This window comes from Falco punctatus (assembly GCF_963210335.1).
Source record: "Falco punctatus genome assembly, chromosome: 14".
NCBI classification, from domain to species: Eukaryota; Metazoa; Chordata; class Aves; order Falconiformes; family Falconidae; genus Falco; species Falco punctatus.
The window spans coordinates 19,666,746-19,689,909 of NC_137594.1; the positions used below are offsets into that span (position 1 = coordinate 19,666,746).

General features: G+C 39.5%; 1 protein-coding gene across 1 annotated transcript in view; it reads right to left on the reverse strand.

Moving 5' to 3' along the window:
- LOC308053505 (uncharacterized protein) overlaps nt 1-19,602 on the reverse strand; it is a 480,417-nt gene extending 460,815 nt beyond the window's left edge. The window contains exon 1 of the mRNA XM_080364796.1: nt 1-19,602. This exon is cut by the window's left edge and continues 20,326 nt beyond it. The gene's annotated coding sequence lies outside the window, so the exon portion shown is untranslated.
- Nucleotides 19,603-23,164: the final 3,562 nt, after the last annotated feature.

Here is a 23,164-nt window from a genome sequence, read left to right on the forward strand (position 1 = left end):
TTAGAAATGTTGTGCTGATAAATCTGGGGAAGGGATATTTGCACAGACAAACACTTGCCAAGACACAGCTGCGGAAAAAGTTCTCACCCACTAACTGGAAAATATGTGACATGTTCTCTGGCCATATCAGATTTTTAGTAGGCTTTTATTTGAAAGGCAGCATCTGTAAGCCAAACACTTCCATTTGTTAAGAAAACAGATGCATTCGTTTCCCAGCAAAAATAAGGAAAAGATTGTCAAGTTCAGAAGCAGAAAAATCATTGAGAGCGTTTTGCCAGTGTGGAAGCCTAACATTTCAGACTGCATCAAAAGGTATGAATTGCCTTGATGTGCCCTTGATTTTTCTCCAGTACTCAAATAAATAATTGACAACTTTCCCAGCAGAGTATGTGATGCTCAGGAAAAATATGTGAACTCCAGATTAAAACCACAAATATTTCTTTATCTGTCAAGACCTGTTTCAGGAAGATAAGTATATTCTTTCTTTGGCAGAACCTTTATAACACCCTCAAGGATGATTTGTATCCGATGCACAAGGGTTGGAGCCTCAGAGTTCCTACTGAAGTCACTGGGACTCAGCTCTGGTATGAACTGTATCAACATAAGTAGTCATGACAGAAACGGTGACACATTCTTCTGCGTCATGTGTTCTGTCTTCATGTGTTATGCACTGTGATTTACTGTAGAGCAGAAGTCTTGGTTTCCATCAGAACATTTAGCAAAAGAGTTTTCAAGGGGGTTTTTGAATGTTTTGACAATCTCACAGCCTCAGGCTTTCAAAGACAAGAGTTTACATTGCATAACTTAATGGCTAAGTATCTTAATAAGCCCAAAAGAGTAATAGAAGAGAAAGCTGTGACGTGGGCAGAAGGGAAGCAGGAAATGGTGTGCCAGTAGGAAAACACAGAAAAGTACCTGATCTCAGGAACAGAATCCTGTAAGATACTGGGAATATTACTGAGATTTGTGGCCATCCTGTGATGCCAGAGAGTGCTCAGCTGTTTTCAGAATGAATTGCTCAGAGTGGTGAAGGTGGGAACCGCATTTCATGTGTTTTGCTTGCAGCCCTTCAGTGTTAAAATTATGATATTCTGGGTTTTTACAGCAAGTCACAAAGGTAACAGAAAAGAAAGAAAACAAAAAAACCACAGGTAGGTAAGAAAATCCCTGAGCAACAGGAGCAAGTCCAAGGTAGTACTGTTTACGTTATTAGTGTAAAAGAAAGGGATAATGTAAAAGTCTTTGCTTCTCCCCAGCCTACAAAAAACCTTGTGCTTTACACAGAGCTGCCACAGCTTCTGCTTGGTGGGGCCACTTGTGTACATTCAACTTCCAAAGATCCAAAGTCTTTACTCAGGCAAGTTTTCCAGCCATGTAAACATGCACAGGGAACATTTTCCAATATATATGTAAAACTGTTGACATGCCTTTAAATAATCTCTGTCATAGTATCCTGTACACTTTAGCAGGGATGCTGTCCAGTTTTGTAAGCATCATTTGAAATAAACACTTGTATTTAAATTCCATTGTGTTACCATATATCTTTAAGCAGATTGGCAATTTTAAAAATATTTACATATATCTGAGACATCACCAAATGTCTTTGGGGTGGCGGGTGGTGAAGGCACATCTGCAATTCATTTTCTGAAGTATGAATGCTTACATTTTTGTTGTTGTTGGGGAGAAAAAAAAGCCTGCTTCAACAGATATAGGCATCTCCTCCATCCTCAGGCATTGCTAATGTATATCAGTTGCCCAGCTCCTGGGATGTGCATGAGTTATTTGTTCTGCACTTTCTGAAAAATGCAGGTTTTCAGTGATTTTTTTTTTTTTAATAAAACAGATCAAACAGCACAAAGCAGGCTATTAAGAAAATATTCCTGAGCACATTTCTCATATGACAAAGATCCTCTCAGTATCTTTTCAAGAAGCCAAAGTAGGCTTTCAGAATTTGGAAGGAAAAAAAACCATCACAACACACAGGTTGTAGAACAAATTTAGTACATTTCTGTGATCTACTGTATGTCCAGAGGAAAAGAAATCAAGAAGAACGTGATCAAAAGTGGAGTAAAGGGATATGGCACTATCACAGACAAGACATAAACAAGGACAGATTTGGTCCCATCTTTATAATTTTCATAAGGTACTTCACAGGTTAAAGCTCACTGTAGACTTGTAAGGCAAGAGCCAAGCGTAGGTTCACCTATCAGTCCCTGCCATTTGCATAGACTGGAATAAGCAAGCACAAATATTGAAACAAATAAACAGTTGTACACTTCATAACCCTTGCTGATACACACTAATTCCCAGTTGTTCATACCCTCATGTTTGGTTTTTTTTTTTTAATTTTTTAAACATCTGATTCTGCAGTCATCACTGACACATCACTTACTCCTCAATCTCATCCTTTCTGATAGGAACAATTACTCAGGGAGTTTATGACTACTCAGAAGATAGCAGAAGAGCAGGTCACTGTCCCTGGCTGCATACGGGACATTTAGTGCCTACACCGAACACACTGTGGGATCTTTGTGATATGACTGTCAAATTTACCTGACGCAGTACACTCTAGGAATAAAGCATAATCTTATTAAACCTCTTACCCAAGGACCATATCTCTTTGCCGCATATCTTTAGCTATAAAATTTGAGAACAATCTGATCACCTGCATATCATTTCACATTCCAATATTAAGCAGAGGACATGGATCATTACTCAATCATCACCCTACATTTTCCTGACTCTTGAAAATAGGGAGTCAATAAAATACAAGAAATTGCAATTGTCTCCTTGAACGCCAAGCTGCCAACCTCCCCCACGCACTACACCTGCACCACCTGTAAGGTGGAAGGCACCAGTTTCTACTTGCTTCCCCCACATCCGAAGTCTGGGTAGGGTGGCATGGATGGTCCAAACAGCATCAGACTGTGCATCTTAATAATTGCTTTTCAGCTAATTCTAAAAATGGTATGTCAAAAACTATTTTTAGTAATGGAAACAGTAACTTTTAATGGTGCTATTTCAGCCTCCTAATTAAGCGGACAGATTAGTGATAAATAAATATCTGTTATTTTAGAGAGCTAATTAAGAGACTCCATCATCTGGGATGTGCATATACCTCCAGTTAGAAGTTCTCCCAAGAAGTGCAGCTGCTGGTGGACCAGCTCAGCCAGGGAGCACCCAGACCCACAACTGGGTACGTTTGCTGCCATTTCCTTTACAGATATTCAGCAGAAATGGCATCATTTCCCATCATATCCCTCTCCACTCTGAAAGAATCCTTCCAAATTTCTGTTTCTGACTAGACAGCTGGAAAAAAGTCTTAAGGCTGACAGGAGGTATTTCTCTTCCACATAACTCAAGGATATCTCCTGTAATGGACTGCTCAGGCTTGTGAAAAATACTCTTTCAGCACTTGATCAAATATGATTAAATACTCTAGCATGTTCAAGTAACTGATTCTGCTTTTACTTATGCTGCACAATGAAGGTTTATTAATGCATATCATTAGGATACAAACTAAAGACTGCACAGTGAACACACGAGCAAGCTGCCCCTAAATGACCTTGATTTTCAGCCATGTAATTTTGCTTGCAGGCCAGCATGCTTTAATTTGGGATGCTCCATCGATCAATGCATATTGCCCCTGAATTATTTATTTACTGCACTTGACTCTTGTCTATTCTTTCTCAGACTTCAAGGAAAGAGTAACATGTGAGAAGGGCTGGATGGTTCAATACCCAAGGCTGGGTGATAGGAGACCATGGTTATAAATTCCGTGTAACAGCTAATTTGCCATGTCAACTCACTTCTCTGGGCCTTGGTCTCACCTTCCTGCTTTTGCCTGATTTAGCTGTGAAGATTATAAATTCCTTAAGGCAAAGACTGTCCTTCAACTATTGGGCGTTTCCATTCCTGTGTCAAAATAAGAAAACTATTGGTATTTGCTGTAGGTATGGAAACTGTTCAGCATTACAGGCCATCTTTAAGAATGCTGTCTTCATATAACAGGTCACAGGAGCACCAGGTTCTCCTGACTCTTCTAATACCCGCCACTATCAATCCTGTTTCAGCCCTCTCACTCTTTAAAGTACAACAACCCCATAAAGCATTCATCTCCATCAAGGCAGCAGCTCCTATCCCTGTTCAAATACAGCTGCCTTTGTACCAAAGCATACCTACAGTTTCATGTTTATTTGCAAGACAAAGGCTCTTTATCTCCTCTTGGACTGTTTAAATATTTTTTATTATTACTTTTTCTCTTAGATTTTCAGTTTCCAGGTTGATTTGGTGCTATTCAACCCCCGCTTGCCCAGTTACTCCTTTACTACCTTCAGTTAGGGAGGCTGAATCAGGCTAAACAATTAAATTTTACACGAAAGTGAAGTGTTACGATTTGTATGGGGAAACAGAAAGTTAAAGGAGTTGCTAAATGGCTTAAAAAACTACTGAAGGGGAGGTAGTTAGATAAAAACATTGCCTTCCTCCAGCCCGAGAGCAGTTTTTCCCATGTGAGTGACCTGGTCTTCACCGCACATTGCATCTCTAAGTCTTCAGTTCCCTATTGACTTTGGACCATCTCATAAACTTCCCCAAGGGTCAGATGATCTGCACATTAAAGTTTAGCTGCACAGCTTCATACATTCTGATGTAATTTGAGATCTATATATGCCGAAGGAAAATGCTGGCCAGATCATGCTCATTAAAATGAGCTGGCTAAGGTACAGTCTGATTCTCTCCCAGAGCACGGGAGTGCAGTGCTGCGTGTGTCCTGGCAGCTTGTCCCACCTTGGCATCCTCAGGGAAGAGGTTGGCATACGATGCCCATTTAAAGTCTCATGATGGTGGGTGGCATTCTGAGGCAAATGAGAAGGGAAGGACTTGTAGGTCTCAGGAAGCGGTAGCAATGCTCAGGTCCTGTGCAAATCACAAGGATATGGGCTCCTCCTGGCTGCTGCCTGCTTGCGAGCAAACACATACCACTTGCACACGGCCTCGTCACATGTACAGTGCCCCACAGGTAGTATTGCAGCCTGCTCAGGCCAGAAGGGTGGGCACAGCTGTTGTAAGGCCTCAGCAGAATGGAATTCAGGGGTCTCTGCAGCAACAACAAACTAACTGCGGATAGGAGGCAGGGCTCTGAGAGACTATTTCCAAACCCACCAGTGATATGATCCTCTGATGGTCTCGATTGCCCCAACTAAGCAAAGGAGACAGATGTTACCTTCTCTGTATTTCTCACATAATGGCTTGGCAGAAGAAATTATTTTCAGTATTCAGCGCACACAAAACTAAAGGATTATAGATACTGGTCACCTACAGCTGCACTAGCGGGGTACTAGCAGGAGGAGGAGGACACGCTGAGAGACAGCTATGCGACGAGCATCCTTCCAGCTCCTACAATGGAGCAGCGGAGATCTGACCCACTGACTTTAAAACTGTAATTTTAAAGCCTGAGCTTCTGCTTTAGTGAAATAGTGGTGCAGTTGTGAGAACAATGGCAAGAAATACAGCAGGTTCTTAGGTATCTTATTAATGAGAAACATTAAGCCGATTAAGTGATACACTCCAGCTTTTATTGAACCAACACCCACAAATAAATACACTTGTTCCCATGAATAGGGATTCATTCTTCAGTTGAATGAGTCTATAATTTAATCCATTGTTACACCCTAACCGGAGCCAATATTTAACATCTTTTCTAATCGAGCTATAATTTAATATTTTTAATTTCTTTTGAATTAGTTGAAATCCTTTCATTTTTTCTTTTATGAAGGAAACTTCTCCTTTTTGCCTATGATTGAGTTTGATCTGGCTTTGTTAGAGCCCTCTTAAGATACACAGTACACACTTTTGTTCTTCTTATCTAAGTTTCCGGGACTTGATCAATAGTGGAGCATTTTTTTCTTCTATCCAAGAACTAACCAAATTTATTCAACAGATTATACATTAACTTTACCATTAGAACATAATATGAGCAGATAATCCACAAAAATCCTTCAGATTTTTTGAAAGTGAATTTAATTATAACTAGTAATGTGCATTTGAGAATTATAATTATGAGAAGTCATGTTCTATAAATCTGAAATGACAGATTATATTTCAAAGCCTTATTGCAGAGGAATTAGAGTACCGATTTATTAGTTGTAAATGTCTGATTATTGCAGCTTTGCTAAAAAACATGATCACAGCATATTCTAGCTGGATTTAACATGTTTAATCCTTCCAACAAGAATCATATTTTGAACAGAAAGCAGCACTGTGTTAATTTGTTTATGAGACAGATTTAGACAACTAATCTTTGTCTTATGATCCCTGAACAGTAATAATTTAAAAACACTTTACACACTTGTATTTTCCAGCTACAGACTACAGCTGATTATGAAATTTACATTCATCTATAAGCACCACGATTATCACTTGGCATTAGGAATGGTGCTTCACATTATTTGCAGTTTCTCGGCTATGGTGGGACACCCTGTACACCTGAAGCCTGAATCACCTCCGCTAAGGATGTAGCTGGTCGTGTGGAGAAAGCTATGGAAGGCAACCACGATGTTGGGCAACCACGATGTTGGGCGTCTCTCTTCTGCCCCACATACAAGCACTACAACATCCCGGCAAATCCAAAAGCGACAAGCAAACTCGATGTGCTGGCATTGACTGAAAAGAAAGCCCTGTGTTTAACTACCCAAACATAACAGGGTATGGTACAGAACGGGTTTCCCCTGAATTGACTAGTGTTACAGTTTCTAACGAGGTTCCCTCAAGGGAAAGGTGTGCTACATTGCATAATGAAAATTGACATTTCTGCATTTATCAAGTAGTAAAGCTCTAAATGAGGACATTTACCAGTCTAGAATGACTTGCTACTAAACTATTTGATACATATTTAAAAAGTCTTCCTACTGTACTTAATTTTTATATGCACCATTGTAAAAACCTATTTCTTTTCATCATATAGCTGAGCAGAGGGAATTCAACTGTTTCTCCAGATGCCCGTTATCTGGATTTTTATTAGGAAGTCGAATTTATCTCCAGAGAAATTTGTTGAGATTCCTTTAAACAAAGAACTGCTCTGGTGGTTATTTCCTGGCCAGTGATGCCATGTCACTTTGGGTACAACCTCACCCATCTGTGGGGAGCTCTACCCCTCATGATCCAGCCGAAGTCCCTTGGACTGGCTGCACTGGGCAAAGGCTCATGTTCTGCAGGGCAGAAACTGGTAACCGAATGGCACAGACCTCCTCGGGCTTCCAGAGACTCCCATCACCTATACACAAATGTCCCCGTGGCCTGGGGAGGTGAGAAGCAGATGGTGGGACCACGCAGGATGGATTCACATCTTTTTTTCCCTTCTCAGGCATGTCCAAACCCCCACTCAAAACCAAAGGCAACATAAGTGCTGCCTAAGCCTACAAATATTCCAAATTCTGCTGCTTTCTGGAAAGGGAAAACATTTCCCCTATGATGATACCAGGCTCCTAGAAGCTTTAAATATCCCTTGTAGGTATATAGATATAGTCAGAGTAATAAAAAGAAATCAGATTTTATTCAGTAAGAACTGAAAGATCCCATTACAGCCTTGCCATTCAGTTGTCTATCAACCTGCAGTACATGGCACACATTCATTTGCTGTTACATAGTTTCTAAAAATAGATGAATAAATAAAACAAAAAAAATATGATGACAGTCTGAACTTCAAAAAAACTCGCCTCACTTTACATCAAGTATAATCTGGCAGCATTTGGCAATCGTTGATTTTTTTCATTTACCACAGGTGCTGCGAGCTGAACTGCCAGTGGAGTAAGATGATAGCAAGCTACAAGCAATCCAGCATGGGTTTTTATACAGTATTACAATATTTCATCAGTCAGCTGTTTCCAGTGAAAAATCAGAAGCAACTGACCAAATCACAAGCTCAAGACCAAAACGTGAATATTCCTGGAATTCTTTTCTACTGCATCTTCCCAGCTTGTACTGCTTATCTCCAGTGGGGGACCCGTTTCTTACAGTACTACTGTTACTTGAGGTGTAAGAAAACTTTCAGACCTTACCATTAAGTACAAGCCCTCCTGACAAAAAACAATTCTACCAGCTTTATACATCATTGTAGCTAGCATAAATGAAGAAAATCCCCTTCTTTATATATATATATATATATTTTTGCATCTACAAAGGACAGAGCTTGGCAATTTGAATTCTCTAACGTATACGCAACTGTGCATACAAGGCATTTCATTTGTGCTGCAGTCAGCCCTGCTCCATCCCTGAGGAGGGTTATGCGTTTTCAACAGACCTGTTTGTCACCCATAAGGACTGAATGTGAAGAGAAGCAGCTTGAAGAGATTTACGCTGCGACAGTTTCAGGGAGCCCAGCAGGACTGCTCAGGGAGAGAGGTGCTCATGAGGGAGGTTAGCAGACTCTGATCCACATCATCTCATGCTCAATGAGCTAGATTTCCTTGAAAAAAAATTTAACTGTACCCTTCACTGAAAGATTAAGATACACAATAAAAATGAAAGTAACACATGCTTGTCTTTCACTAATTTCCTTGTTATTTTTCTATCTATATTTTCAGCCAGAGAGCAAACTAGAAAAGTCTGCAGCCTTCTTTTAGAGACAAGCGTATACCTCTCTTCACACTCTGAGGAGAACCTTTCCATTTTCTCTAATACAGAATTAATCCCAGAGCCAGAGTTGGGATTTTTTCCTTATGACAGAGGTCTTTTGACATCCTTTAGCACAGACAAAGAATATGCACACACCCCTCAGCCAGCATAACACAGCAAAACCTACCTGAGAAACTGGGTAAGTATGTTATCCCATGCTGAGCTCCGTGAGGCTATGCTTACACTCCCAATTTAGAGCCGGATCAGATGCATCTATATGAACTACAGCCCTATGGAACTACAGACGGTGTGGCCACATCCAAAGAAACATACTGAATTCTTTGCGAGCTGCCAGTCCAATTCCTGCTAAGTCAAGAGGTTTGCTAGCATGGAAATGGAGGTTTAGAAACTCTTATAGACTTACTTTTCTGGCAAGTTTAAGGCAAGTGCTCACCTACGTTTATGTAGAATCTGACCTTTTCTCATGCTGAGAAGTTTTTAAGTAATTGGTACATTGTGAAACTAGTAAAAATGTAGTAAACTGATTTTAACAAGGACTATATATGATCCATATATTATATTCAGCATCTTTTAGAGTAAAAAAATAGGATGGAAAAGCTGTTACAGTTTTCCTCAGTCCGTGCAATTGGGTTACTCCACTTCTCTTCAGAGAGTCCAAATGTACACAATGGAAGGCCAAATTGCTCCCTGGAGTTGTTTTAGTTTTTTGAAGGGACCAACTTGGCCAGGAATATCTTAGGAGAGACTCCAAGTATTCTAATTCTGCTTGCATTATATTCCATTTGTTTATTTCTGCGTTTTCAGTATTCATTTCATCCTCCTCCAGTACTTTATCCAACTCGGCAGTTTTTACACTGAGCTGCTCAGCACTTTGCTGTGGGACAAACATCCGTTCCTTGATATCTTATCACAAGTCAATGACTGAAAGAAGCAGTGCTGCTACAGCTTCATCCCCTCCCCAAGTGAGTTCAAACAACTAAAGCTGTTTTTGCATAGGGAGAAAAAGAGTCTAAGGGGGAAGGGATCTAGGGGTGCCTTTTCCAGCCTTCTCATTTTGCCAAATAAGCACCGATCTGGTATGAATTCTGGATGCATTGTTGCCTTTTTTTTCCCTGCCCTTGCCAGACACGCACACTTCCCTACCACCAGGCTGCAGAAATATTTGTCAGCAGCATGGTTACAGCCCTACTATCCTCAGCTTGTGAGCAAACTAGGCTGGAATATATTTGCTATACTATGATTTACTTCAGGTAAGACAGAGAACGGCCCTGTGGGACAGCTTTTAAACTTGTGCAAGTCACCACAGTTCAATTGAAATTAGTGCCACTATCACATTTTATACTGGGTGGGGGCCAGGCACCTGGCAAGTTAGCTGGCAAACATTTCCTGAAATACAGCATGCAGGTTTCACACAGGTCTTAGATTTTGGAGGGGTTTTTTAATGGCTCCAAAGAACAGACTACAATTCAAATACACCTGAAGATATAGCTGAGTCTTACCCAAGCTGGTATGAGGAAGACACATCCTGATCTGGGAGCTAGCATGAACTTACATAGTTATCACAGACTTATTTTCAAGCGTTTAAGGGAAACCATCTGTGTCCCCTAGGCTTACCGCAACTACCAACGGCATCTGGATATCTGGGGATCACCGAAGGCTGGAGCAACTGATATAAAGAGGAAAAGACAGTCCTTTCCAGGAATTGCTTAATAATAAATAAAGATTCTATACTACTGGCAACCTAGCACACATGCCAGAGAATGCCTCCCTTCCCTCCTCAACACTTTTGAACAAAACCAGGCTTGTCAGTACGGCTAAATCCAAGGAATGTCTTTAGACACATTGAGCATCCTAGTTCAAGAGTGGGTTTGATTACTTGATACATAATAAATTATCCAAAAGCAACCTTTGAAGACATACAACCCCTAACACTTTAAAATTAAGACTAAATTCAATTTAGAAAAATTGTAAAACAGTTTCCCTGAAATTAATCTTAAATGAAGTTTCTTGCTTGGCCTCTTGCTCGCTGCAGATAATCAATCTCGACGCGGCTGTGTGAGAAACGGAGGCTACTGAAAGGGAAGTGAAATTAAAGAGAGGAGCTAGGCCAGTAACATGAAAAAAGATATCTAATTATCAGCATTTTATTAGAAACAATTAACTAATATTCAATCAGTTGCTGTCCCTGAAGCAAAGTGACAGTTAGGAAAACAGAAAACGAACCTTGACAAGGTGTTCATTTTTCTAATAAATGGGAGATGAGGGGACTCATTTATTGGTGTTTTACCCCTGGTCAGAGCCTTGGGGCAACTCACCCAGCGTGAGGCAATGGGACTGGCTGGTTGCCAACATTAACTGTACTTATTACATTCATCCCATGCAGAACACATCCATCTCCTGCTCTGCCTTGACATCCCATTTATTCTGAGATTCATTTGTCATGTCCCCAATCACCAAAATGAATAGAAACTTTCCAGCATGATGGATTGTGGTTCTAATTAGGACTAAAGAAAAGATCCACACTCAAGTAGAGCCCTTTTTCTTTTTCTTCTCCTAATAAAATACTATTCCTAGCCAACTTTGTGACTAATGTCCTTTTGTGGTGCTTGTCCACCGTAGGTCACCCAGTCAAAAAGAAACAGTAGTCCTTCCAGAATGGATTTTTCCTCCCCTAACAACTACACAAATTATTGCAGAAAGAAGTCCAGACACACTGAAGACCACGCACACACAGTTTGTTGATGTGCGACAGATGTTTAGAATACCAAACTTTGCACAACATTTGTCCCTTGTTTGTTCCAGAATTTCCTTTAACAAAATGCAGATAAAGTGAAATACCCAGAATGAGGAAAGGGTTATAATTTGCCTGGCTACTATTAAAACTTGATAAGATAAAGAAATCTAATTTTTGTTAACTGAGTTAAATTTGATGTCAGCATTTTAAAGTAATAGCATTGAACAACGTACCATTATTTTAAACTACACTTAGCCTGGTGTATGTTTTGTTGTGCTGCCTCTCATTATCAGCTCATATATTGGAAATACACATACGCTCTGATATAACAGAGATTTTTTTGAAAATGCCCTCTGAAGTCTTTCTCACATTTTTTACATATTAGTACTTTCAATAATTGTTTCTTTAACATGATATAAAATAATTCCTTTTCATAGCAATCTTAGCATATTTTCTGTTCATTTGTGTGTGTCTGCTGTAGAAGAATACCAAACTATGACAGTACGAAGGAATTAATAGAGTGCAGTGAGGAGCACTGACTATTTGGTTTGAAAAACTTGTAAAGTTAAGCATACATCTTAGCTAGTGGCAAGTAAATGAAAAATTATAATGCCACAAGCAGAGGACCTTAACCAATAAAGAGATCTTCATGCACTGAAAACTCACCCATTCTAATTTGCATTCAAAAGTCAGAAGAAAGTAGATTACAGTGACAAAAGCATTCAGGAATTTGCACATACAGGAAGAATACTCCAAATCATTAAAATAGCCTGATGATTATTTAAAACCACCAAGAAGGGTGTAGGTTCACCTACTACAGGATGGACTATAAGTACTAAGTACCAACAATCTGCTACAAAATTTCTTGTATTTTGAAAGATAAGCATTCTGTCCAGTTTATTGTCCATACTACCTTTACATAGCAGAACATAAGACTTCTATTAGAAACTATGGAAACATTTTACAAAGAGTCTCTTAATACATATTATTTAAAGTGCAACTATTTTTGGATAGGGAAAAGAACCATTTCCTAACTCTCCCAAAATAAAATATTTTGGATTATTCTGAAATTTAACTTAGTGTTGCCTGTAAAGTTTAAATAAATTAGATGCCAAAAGACATTTCAGTGCAAAAAAGCATATCAATTTGAAGAAGGCTTGATGGCAGAGATAAATTTCTTTGGGCAGAACTCACTGTGGAAGTATTATGACCTGTAATAGGTCCGATTTCTCATGGCCTTGTCCAGAAGTGCTATGCCCGTGCAAACACACCTAGCCAACACAGAGCACGCAGAAACCCCTCTGGCATCACTGCAGGAATTGCTATGCAACTGCTAATTGCAAAAGCGGTCTTCATTTGATTTTGGAGGCTCTTGTTCCCTGCCATTTACTGTGACCATAATATAGTTCTCCAGCTTTTCTCCTGAATATTAACCTTTATCTTGAAGCAGCTATGACTAACTTGACGTGTTGGACATATTGTAATTTTTTCAAGCATAAAACACCTACAGGTAGAACTACAAAGATGTTTTCCTTTCCTAGTGCTAGAAGATACACACCAAGTACGTGTAAATCCAAGAACAGCCACCGAGTTTGCTATGGAAAACATTCATCTGGTGGGAAGAGAAACAGGTAATTACACTATTGTTTATTCTCATTTTCTAGCAAAGCTACCTATGAACTTGGTTAGGCATTTTAAAAATGCCTACTCTAAACGCACATGCTAGTATAAACGCACAGGAAATAAGGTGGTTAGGTTTTACTAAAAGCTCACTAATTTAAGTAATGCTTTCCATGAGATTTGGATCTTGTTTCTGCGCTTCCTTGAGCCTATGCTGGTACTGAACTGTTTCCCGCTGAGGTACCTTCCCAGATCAGGACTTTATCCTTTCTATTTCTTCTCAATTATTCCCTGGAACTTCATGAATATGTGAAGGATTTACGACATTAATCCAGTAGGTAGCTAGCTGCTGTATCGTTCCATGCCACACTGAAACGTTCCCAGAGACAACAAGAAGTCTTCTCAGATACAAAACATAGAATCACAGAATCATTTAGGTTGGAAAAGACCCTTAAAATAATCGAGTCCAATGGTTAACCTAGCACTGCCAAGTCCACCACTAAACCATGTCCCCAGCTGCCACGTTACATTGAAGAATTTTATCCAGAATGGGATATCATCTTCACAGGCCATTGATCTGATTCATCCTATGTCACAGTTTCTCCCATATCAGTGTGTCTGCAGAGACATGTTGTACTCGTACTTGTCAAACCAAGATAAAAACCGATGTATTCCATATGCAGCACGCCTGCTCCCAAAAAATTGTTTAGGTGGCTCTGGGAATAACATAAAAGTGGCTATCACTTGCTAAAGGCACCGGGGCCTTGATGGCTCCTGCACTGGCTCCAGCAAGTTTCCAAAGATGTACCCTTCAGTATATTCTGAGAATAACACTCTTGCATAATTTAAATGAGCACTACAAATTGTCATTTAAATTGCATGAGAATCTGCAATAAGGTTGGCAGAAGATCCAGAAAGTGCCCTGGAGTGTCAGATTAACACAGCAGGCAACAGACAACACCAAGCACTTGCTTTTCTTTTTGACTAAAAATCTTTCAGAGAGAAACTCCAAGCTTCTCTAATTCCTGACCTTTCATTTCAATGAAGAACAAGCCATCTGCAATCTTCCGCTATACCTGATCAGTGTTTAAGATGAACAAATTGTAGATTAATGCAATGTACTTGGGCCAGAAAAGCAAGATCTTGAAGAGCACTCTTTGCAGCAGATCCCTCGTTTCCACAAAGATGGATAATTTAATCTTTGTCATTGGCCTGTCTCTGTCAAAGAGAACAATGGATAGTCTATTCGCAATTGATGACTATATAGAAATTAATATTAGTAAAAGGTGTCCATTTAGTGTCTCACCTTCTGTGCTAAAGGTGACATCCATGATGGATGCATCCCAAGACAATGGATTTATCTTTAAAATGGAGTAATTACACAGTGGATGCATGGGTGACATAATGACATTGTGGTTTTATATTAATAAAAGAAAGAAAGATTCCTCCGAAGAAGGAAAAAAATATGACTAACATGGTCATTTGTGAGATTTTGGCAGCTACTTTGTAACTGCAATAAGCACTTTCGAATTGTTCAGTTCTAAATTAGAGCCCTACACAGTTTAAGTAATTCGTGACTGGCTTTCACGTGACAACCCCCAGTTTACAAAACCGAAGGTACACACGGACTCCTAAACCTCCCGCAGGGAGACTTGTGAATTCCCTCAAATTGTACAGAGGCCTTTAAAACAGGCGGCCCCAGGTTACAGAAATAAGAGGTAAAGTCGACGAGCTTGGAGGGCAGGAATAAAGGGAGGTGACTACTTCCAGCTGTACACTGGCCCCTCTCAGGGCCACTATTTTTTCTGCTTAGCAAGCGGCCGTCTCGGTGCTCCCTCTGGTGTCCTTGAAATCCAGCCTGGCCTCAGAGAAGCATGTGCAATATGGGCACTGCAGAACTCCCAGCTAACTGATTTGGCACAGATATCCTATAGAAACAGGCCTCAGAAATATCCTATAGAACTATGCCAATCCACTGTCCCACTGGTGTTACAGCACCTGTTCATAGTGTTCTTTATTACCGTGTCGTACTAATGCTTGGAAGAATGACACCCATTTGGTAAGGTGCAGTTTGTGGTATTTCCCCCCCCCCCCCCCCCCCCATCATAATAATGCTCGATTTCACCCATGACTAAAACATTACTTATGTCCTGTATCTGATGTTTTGGTGTGGCCCATATTGCTGTTTTCTGAAAATGCAAAACCAGAATTCCAAATACAGTATCTCATACAGAAAATTTGAAATTACCTCATTTTGAAGTTTTCTTTTGAACAGAAAGCTACATTTCGAACTAAACCCAGTCTTTCTTTATGTTGGTCCCATAAAATGTATAATTTGACCTAAATAAGACTTGTTAATTTCCTCAACTTTATCCTCAGGAATAACTATCAAACTGAAACCAAACCCCCTGTTATTTGTATAGCCCCCAGTAATCTCTGGGACTTCAAGAAATTTAAAATGCAATCTTTGGCAGATGTTTTCACCATTGGAATCATTTAAATTCAGGGTTTGATGGGGAGGCTTGATTTTATATACATATACAAAAACACTCTCAGGTTTAGTATTTTAAAACCTTCAATAACTAAAAGCAAACAAAAATGAGTCCTCTGGTTAGGATTGATAACAATTTTGTTCACATTTAAGACTTATTAAAAAGCTAGTAAAAGTTCAAGTTATATTAAGCAAGTAGACAAAATTCACCCTCTGTAACTTTGCTGCCATTGTAGTGAGAATTAACAGCAAACTTCAGATGTCGAAATCATGCAGTTCTGAAGGGTAAGGAACAATATAAGGTTTCTTTCCAGTAACATGTCATACGTGGGTTAGTTCTCATTTATACACCAAACTCAGAATTCAAGGATGAATAGTAGTACACAAACAAACAGAAAATTAATTTCAGTCTTCACTGTAAGGTACAGCAGAAAGAAAACATCGTCTCTCATCTCATGAAAACCCTACATTTTGCGCATGCCAGTCAAACTGATTGATAGTCCTTAATAAACCACTGTGCAGTTAAGAAGGTTTACCTACACAGTCAGTCTTTACAACAAACTTCTGAAACTGTTTTCTCTGGAGAACTCCCATTCCCAGCTCCTAAATTCTATTAAAAAAGCAACTAAAAATATTAAATACTTTCCAGCTTCTACTTTTCTATGAATCCATAGCTACAGCCACCACAGAGCTTTTTATGAATTAGGCAGCGAGACGGGAACGGACGATGAAAAACTACATTCTGATGTAGTCCACAGTTGGAGGGCATGTAAAGTCTACACTGAAGGAAAGAACAAATACTGGATTTGAGTTTAAAGTACAGATTCAATCCCATTTCTCTTTTTAATTTGAATTAATTTGCTGGTCCATGCTTCATATACTTTCCTTTCAAGGGTGGCTGTTAATTTAGTAAAGGACACATCTTCAGCTGTTCAAAGAGGAAAAGTTTCCAGCACCAGTTAGACATTCAGCCACCTCCTCCCAGGTCCTCAGGCTGGAAGCTAATGACTGCACCCATCAGCTTACTCGAGTTTTCTGACTTGGTAGGCAGAGGGATTTTCTTGTAGGTTTTTCCTGAAATGCAGTTCAGGAAGAAAAGTACGTAACAAGACAAACAGGAGCGATTTGGTGTCTCTCCAAACAAATTTTCCTTTTGAACTTAAGTAAAATTTGAAATATTATCTAGAGATGTCTCTCCTACTTTCAACCCATTAATTATCCTATTAAGACCAGTTGTTTAAATGTCAAGAAGGGGTTCAGGTCTTTAAAGGAGACACTCGGCGATAGTAACTAGAAAGCAATTTGCAAAGACAATTCTGCTAAGATTATGAACTACAAAATGCCTCCAAATAAAATGGTTTATGCGGCTGTAAGCAATAACTAAGAGGACCATACCAAAGGTACACAAGAGGCATTGAGTTATTTGAAGGAATATATGAACAGCTTATAAATTCTGGTTAAAATTATGCTGCTGCTATCATGAAAGTGGTGCATCATGGCCTAATGATGCAGGAAAAACGGTGCCATTAAGTGGAAAGAGAGGAGTGAAGTTTTACAATAGGGATAAATCAACATATCTGAAAGATCAGCCAAGGTTGAACTAGTACAACTGTAGATAAAGCTTAAAGATGAAATCCAGGACTGGATTGTTAGCACCTTTTTTCTCAATCCTGAAGTCTCTCCTTCCCCAGAAAATGAAGAATTTTGCTCCCAAACCATGAGGATATGTTTTCAGAGCAGTCTCCTTCTCAGTGATCCCAGAACTTGGAGAGGTACGAGTGACTCCACCCAACTGTTTCTGATATATGAAGTTTTACATGCCCAGCGTCAAAGGCAAGATTTTAACATTTAGAAAGCGGAACCAAGGTTAAGGCTGGGATTTTGAGACCTAAGGAACTTAGTCTTTAAAGTTCTATTGAGTCAAATTAATTCAATTTAATGATAACGCTAAAAGGAACCCCCTCCAAACATCCATTCTTTTGAGGTTTGTTTTACCTGAAACCTGTTTTGTCCCCTTTAAGCACTCTGACCAGAAGGCACCATTTCAGTATCAGTCTTTCGGACATTCTTTATATTTTGCATGACACATTTATCCTCTGACTTGGCTCTGTAGCCTCCAACCATGATTTCATGTTTATTGCAATTGGTTTTTTTGTTCTTCCTTCTTACAGTTACCTACCAGAAAATATGCAAATAGCCAGGAGAAAACAGATTATTCCTTATTATTATTTAAATGTAATATTCTGGATTTTAATAAATTAGTCTGTTTACATGACTTGTTTAAATGATGTGTTTCTGCAGATGTTTTTGGTACAGCTGGCAGGATGCAAAGTGCCTAGGAGACCCTGCCTTTTGTGTACAGTTGGGCTATAGAATTTATGACTTTTTCACAGTGTAAACCAGGTTTGTTTTATTTGCAAAATAAATCTATCAAAAATGAATGATACTTAGCTCATCTTTTTGTCGGATTTTGTTCTTAGCCTTTTTTTCCACTGTAAAGGGGAAAATGGTACTGAAATACACACAAAGGCAAGCATTGAGATGACAGTGTTGACTCTGTGGGTTGCGTTACAGAGCCTGGCATGGTGCAGTGCTGCACTTGCCACTGGAAAAGGCAAGAACCCTGTTTCCACTTCTGTGCTCCAAGGCCGCTGCAGTCCATTGGCACATTTAAGGGCTGAATATTTTGAAGAACCTTCATAGCACTGGCCAAACACAGACTAACCATCCTTCAAACTACAATAATCAATGGTCCTGCTTCTTCCACTGGGCAAACTCCTTGCACGGGGTGAACACCGTTCCTTTAACTTTCAGAAGCCTTCTACATGGAGTTCACTTTATTTGGAGCTTAGATCTGGTGCACAAACACTGTGCCCATGCGCAAAAATATAAAGTTTTTTCGCAATCGTGGCTGGACGTGTAGCTACTTAAGTCATACAACTGGTTCAAGCTGCCTTAGTACATTCAGAAGACTGTGGGCTGCACCCATCTTGGCTTTATATCACACTCAGTCCCTTATAATAAATAGTACAAAGCATTAAACCAAAATGGTAATGATTTACACTCACTTTACCTTAGTGTCATCAACAAAACAAGGTTTAACACTATGAAAATGCAGGAACTGGCTCTTTTTAAAATTTTATTTTCAGCCAGAAAGACAGCCACTGGGAAAAGTTCAGCCACTGATGAAGTTCTGCAGTCTGATTTTACTCGCTCCCTTCAAAGTTTTAATAAAGTTGTAGTTATCACAAACATTTGCCCAATGGAGACTTTTCTGCTTTGAAAAACACCAGAGTGCTCCCAGGCCGACTCTTATCCTGGTATTTCACATAAACATACAAAGTGCAATCTGTGACACAGCACCACAGGTCATTTAGAGGTCTTGCGCCATGTTGAACTAATTATAAAAAAAACTGGCAAGAAAATAGTTCTATATATTTCAGAGATACCTTCTGCAGAACACTGAGTCCAAACAAACCATAAAAACAATGGTGTAAGTCTATAAAGAAAATCTGATTTTTTAATTATTTTTGAAGTTTTAATAACAATGACTTTTTCACAATTACGAACATTACAAACTTTTGGGTAGCTTCTGATCTAAGCAGTATAATCTTATCTTCAGCAGATCGTCATTCCCACTTTATCACTGAAGGCAATTTTTCTAATGTTCCAGGCACACCACATACAATTTGGCATGATTCCCACTGTCCCCACCTTAGCAAAGGTAAAGGTAGAAAGAAAAAGCATCATCCTTTCTCATTTCCAAGTATATTACCTCTCCCCCAACCCCCTTACTAGAAAATTCCAGCCTGGCATCCTTGCTGCATCTAATAGCTCTGTGCTGGTAGTTTTGGTTACTTCCTTGCAAACTAAATCTTTTCACACCTCATGGCCATGCATGGCAAATTCTTTTTGTCAAAATACTGCGGTTTACCTACTTTCTTCATTTTACTATAATTTAAAAACTCTGTTTCTTTAAAGTAAGCACCACACCTAACGCTATGGTTTAACCGGGTGTAAAATACAGCCAGCCAAAACGTGACGGTGCAGGCACTGTCCAAGGAGTCACCTGGCCCCGGTGGCAGGGTTTGATGTTAACATCTTAGAGAGGTGACCCGTGGGTTAGGTGCTGCACAGCTCGGGGCAGTGGTGTCCCAGTGCCCGACCCAAGGCACCGGCCCCTGTTGAGGGCACCTTCCCCACCCCTGAGCCCATCTCCAGAAGGTCGGTGGCTGCTTGCAACGCAGTACGTGGCTGGAGAAGGGCTGAGTATTTGGATAACAGTCACAGACGGACGCTTTTTCTAGACAACTGGAGATTATTTTAATTGTCACCAACCTAGTGACTTGCAAACATCAATATATTTTTCAAGAGATCCACACTCCAGAAAAAATACATTTTGAATTTGTTATTTTTTGTTAGCACCCTAGTGGTGACCCATACCAGACTCAACTCCACCAATTAGATGTTTTATATAGGTATGTTTAGGTATGTGTGTGTATTTATATAATCTTGCGAGCAAATATTTTCAGCCACTAGAAATTTCAAATGCAAACAAACCACCATGCCTGTCTCAAAAAGAGAAGTAGGGGTAATTAGTGTGGCCTAAATATCAGCACTTCAGATTTTAATACCTAACAATAAAAACATCTGTTTCACATTGGAAATTAAATTAATATCTCATACTGTTTTCAGTAAACAGAAGACCAAATTCAAAAGTTAAAGTACTAATTAGCTGGAAACATAAAACTCTTAAAATAGGTTTGAGCTTTTTGACACAGATATCCAGGAGCCTCTGAATGCCCCACCAGCTTTGCAGTCGCACAGGCTGAAACCAGAAAGCAAACATTGTACAATGGAAGGAAAAATAAGGTATTTTATATGGGACAGATGTTAAGATGTTGGCTTTTTTGGCAGTCTTTTCTCTTGTGATCATGTTTGCTTTTATACCAAGCGCCAGGCAAGCCAGCCTTTCTGAATATCGCTCAAAGCCCTTCCTCGGCCTACTGCTACATCTGCCATCCAGAACAGTCAGCACCTCGGCAGCTATCCATCCGAGTCATAAAAATTCGCATATTTCACATTTTCAATCCCACCAGAACGCATGAGTTACATACAGATGGTTGGAGGAACCCACCAAATGAGACACCCAGGCCAATAAACCAGAAAGCAAACAAGCCCCCGGAGAGGAATGTTTCTTTTCACCACTTTCATAGCAATTTCCCCATCCTTGAATCTTTGTATTTTAATGGATGTGGTTATCTACACCATGTGAAGCCATACATCGATAAGTAATAGCTGTAGAAAGCCGATACTGGGCTAGCTGATAGAGATGAAGAAACCAGGCAGTCTTTTGGATGCCCATTTACCTCCTGATGTTTTATACCTTTGAATTTAGTTACATTACTGGTACACAGGTAAAGAGCGTATTGAATGTAAAGTGAAACATTTACTGTAGGAACTCAGTGCTGATCAGAACAGTGACAACCTGTAACTGCTCTTCCCAGTCGTCTTCAATATCTACACCCAGATCAGTGTTTGGATACAGAGCACAAGAAGGATCTACTCAGCACTGAAATACTTATGTGATTTGCAGAAAGATCAATGACATCACATGTATACTAATTTCTCTGACAAGCAATGCTGGCAGGGGCAATCCAAAGGGATGATTGTACATACGCTACGACTGAATTCCAACCAAACATTTGATGGCTGAGCAATTTTTCACACTCAGATGACCAAGAGGAGGAAAAGCTGAAGGAAGAGAGAGAACCTGTTCTGCAGTTGCCTTCCCGCTCCAAAAAGGCTGAAAGGCTACACCTGGTTTTGGCTACTTGTTCAAACTACATCTCACTCTGTGCATTTTTGCTAATAATAAAGCAGTACCTGTGCAGCCTTTAGACCTTCTAGCTTTGTGACAATGCTAATTATGAAGGATGCTGTAATAATTCAAAGAGGCCTTATAAATCATAATTATGTCCACTTTGTTATTAGCTAGAAATGTTTTTGGCTTACTTGATGAAGATCACTCAATATAGCATTTGCATTGCTCAGAAAGGCCACATCAACTAGTACTTTTATGAAATCAGTGAAAATCCTCCTAACACAGAAAAGGAAATGACCAATTGCTTTGGTTAAGACATGCAACTCACTATCCAATTTTACTTTTTCTAACTGACTGTCTGAGCATGCAATAACAGAGATGGGCAGTCAGACAGGGAAGAAAAAAGCCATGATCATGTGTGGAAATGCAGCAGGGTACAATTAGCCTGAATTAAACGTTCAGATTTGTAGCATTTGTGGAAAGCGCAGTTTCACTTTACTGGTTCTTTTCAACTAGACTGCCTGTACAGAAACCCAGCTTCAGGCGAGAGATAGACCCGAGTAAGCAGGGTTTAGTGGTAGCTCAAATAAAAATGAAAGCTATGTGCAAACATTCATTCTGAAGTTGTAACGGGGAAGCAAAATTTCTTTTCACAATGATCCCATGAAAACCAAAAGAGTTTCTCTTTCAGGGATCAGGTGCCCATCCTTACATATTACTTGTTCAATAAAAAACCTAAAGGCTTCATATTACTATTGGTTGTAAGCAAAGTGGTGCAGCTAACATTTCAAATATATGTTTGAGACATGACTTGAATCTTATCACAGTCAAATCATCTGAATGTTATCACAGTCAACTCTTTTATGTTTCCATTTTCATTTAACTTTGATAGAGAATAAAAGACACGAGCATATAGATACAGAACTGTACTATTAAATTCATAAAATATTATGCTCGCTTTTGGCTGGGTAGCATCAAGTGCAAAGCTACAAAAATTGAATTAAGATAAATTTTAAATGCTCTTTGTTTTTCTGTTGTTTTAATTTCCATTTTTCATGTTTTTTCCAGAGGGTGGTTTTAGCCTATTACACACAATACCTGTCTGTTTCTTGCCCTGTCAATCATTTGGCCATGTATTTTACTGTTCATTGATGCTTGCAGATCTTAAGGTTTTCTATTCTGCAGCAAGCAATATGAAATATATTTGTTGATCTTAAAAAAATAAGTCTTACATAGACATGTACTCTAGTTAAATCAGAGATATAGGTATTAAAATTTCTGCTAGCTTTGTGAAGCAGGGTACAGCATGGGAGTTTTTCCAACACTAAAGGGAAGCTGGTGGCAAGCCCTGCAACCATTACCCACAGCAGATCAAGATCTTTAAACATATCACTTCTTTTTCAGTCATTAGTGTCTTCTTAAAACAACATCATGCTTTGTTTTCTTGATCAAAGCCACAGACTTAAGAGTTTGAAAATAAATTTCACTTCGCTGTTTTCCTTTCAAAACACGTCAGTCTCATAAGCAGGCTAATCTTTGGTGATGTATTATGATGGATTGCACTTATCCATGCAAATTGTCTAGATAGACAGTTTGCCACTCATTAAAAGGGATTATTCTCCCCCACGCACATTAGCACCACATGCGTGCTCGCACATGGGTGAGAGCTAGATGGACCTAAGTGTTCACAGATGAGTCTTGAGGAAATGTGCCCTTCCTAGATCGATCACAGGGCTAGGAGCAGCCGTTCGGCTGGGGCTGGGGAGACACCTACCATCTCACAGGCATCTTACATCTGGAATACCTCCAGCACCTGCAAAGCGCATTAACATGGGCTACACAGACATGTTGGACTCCTCTG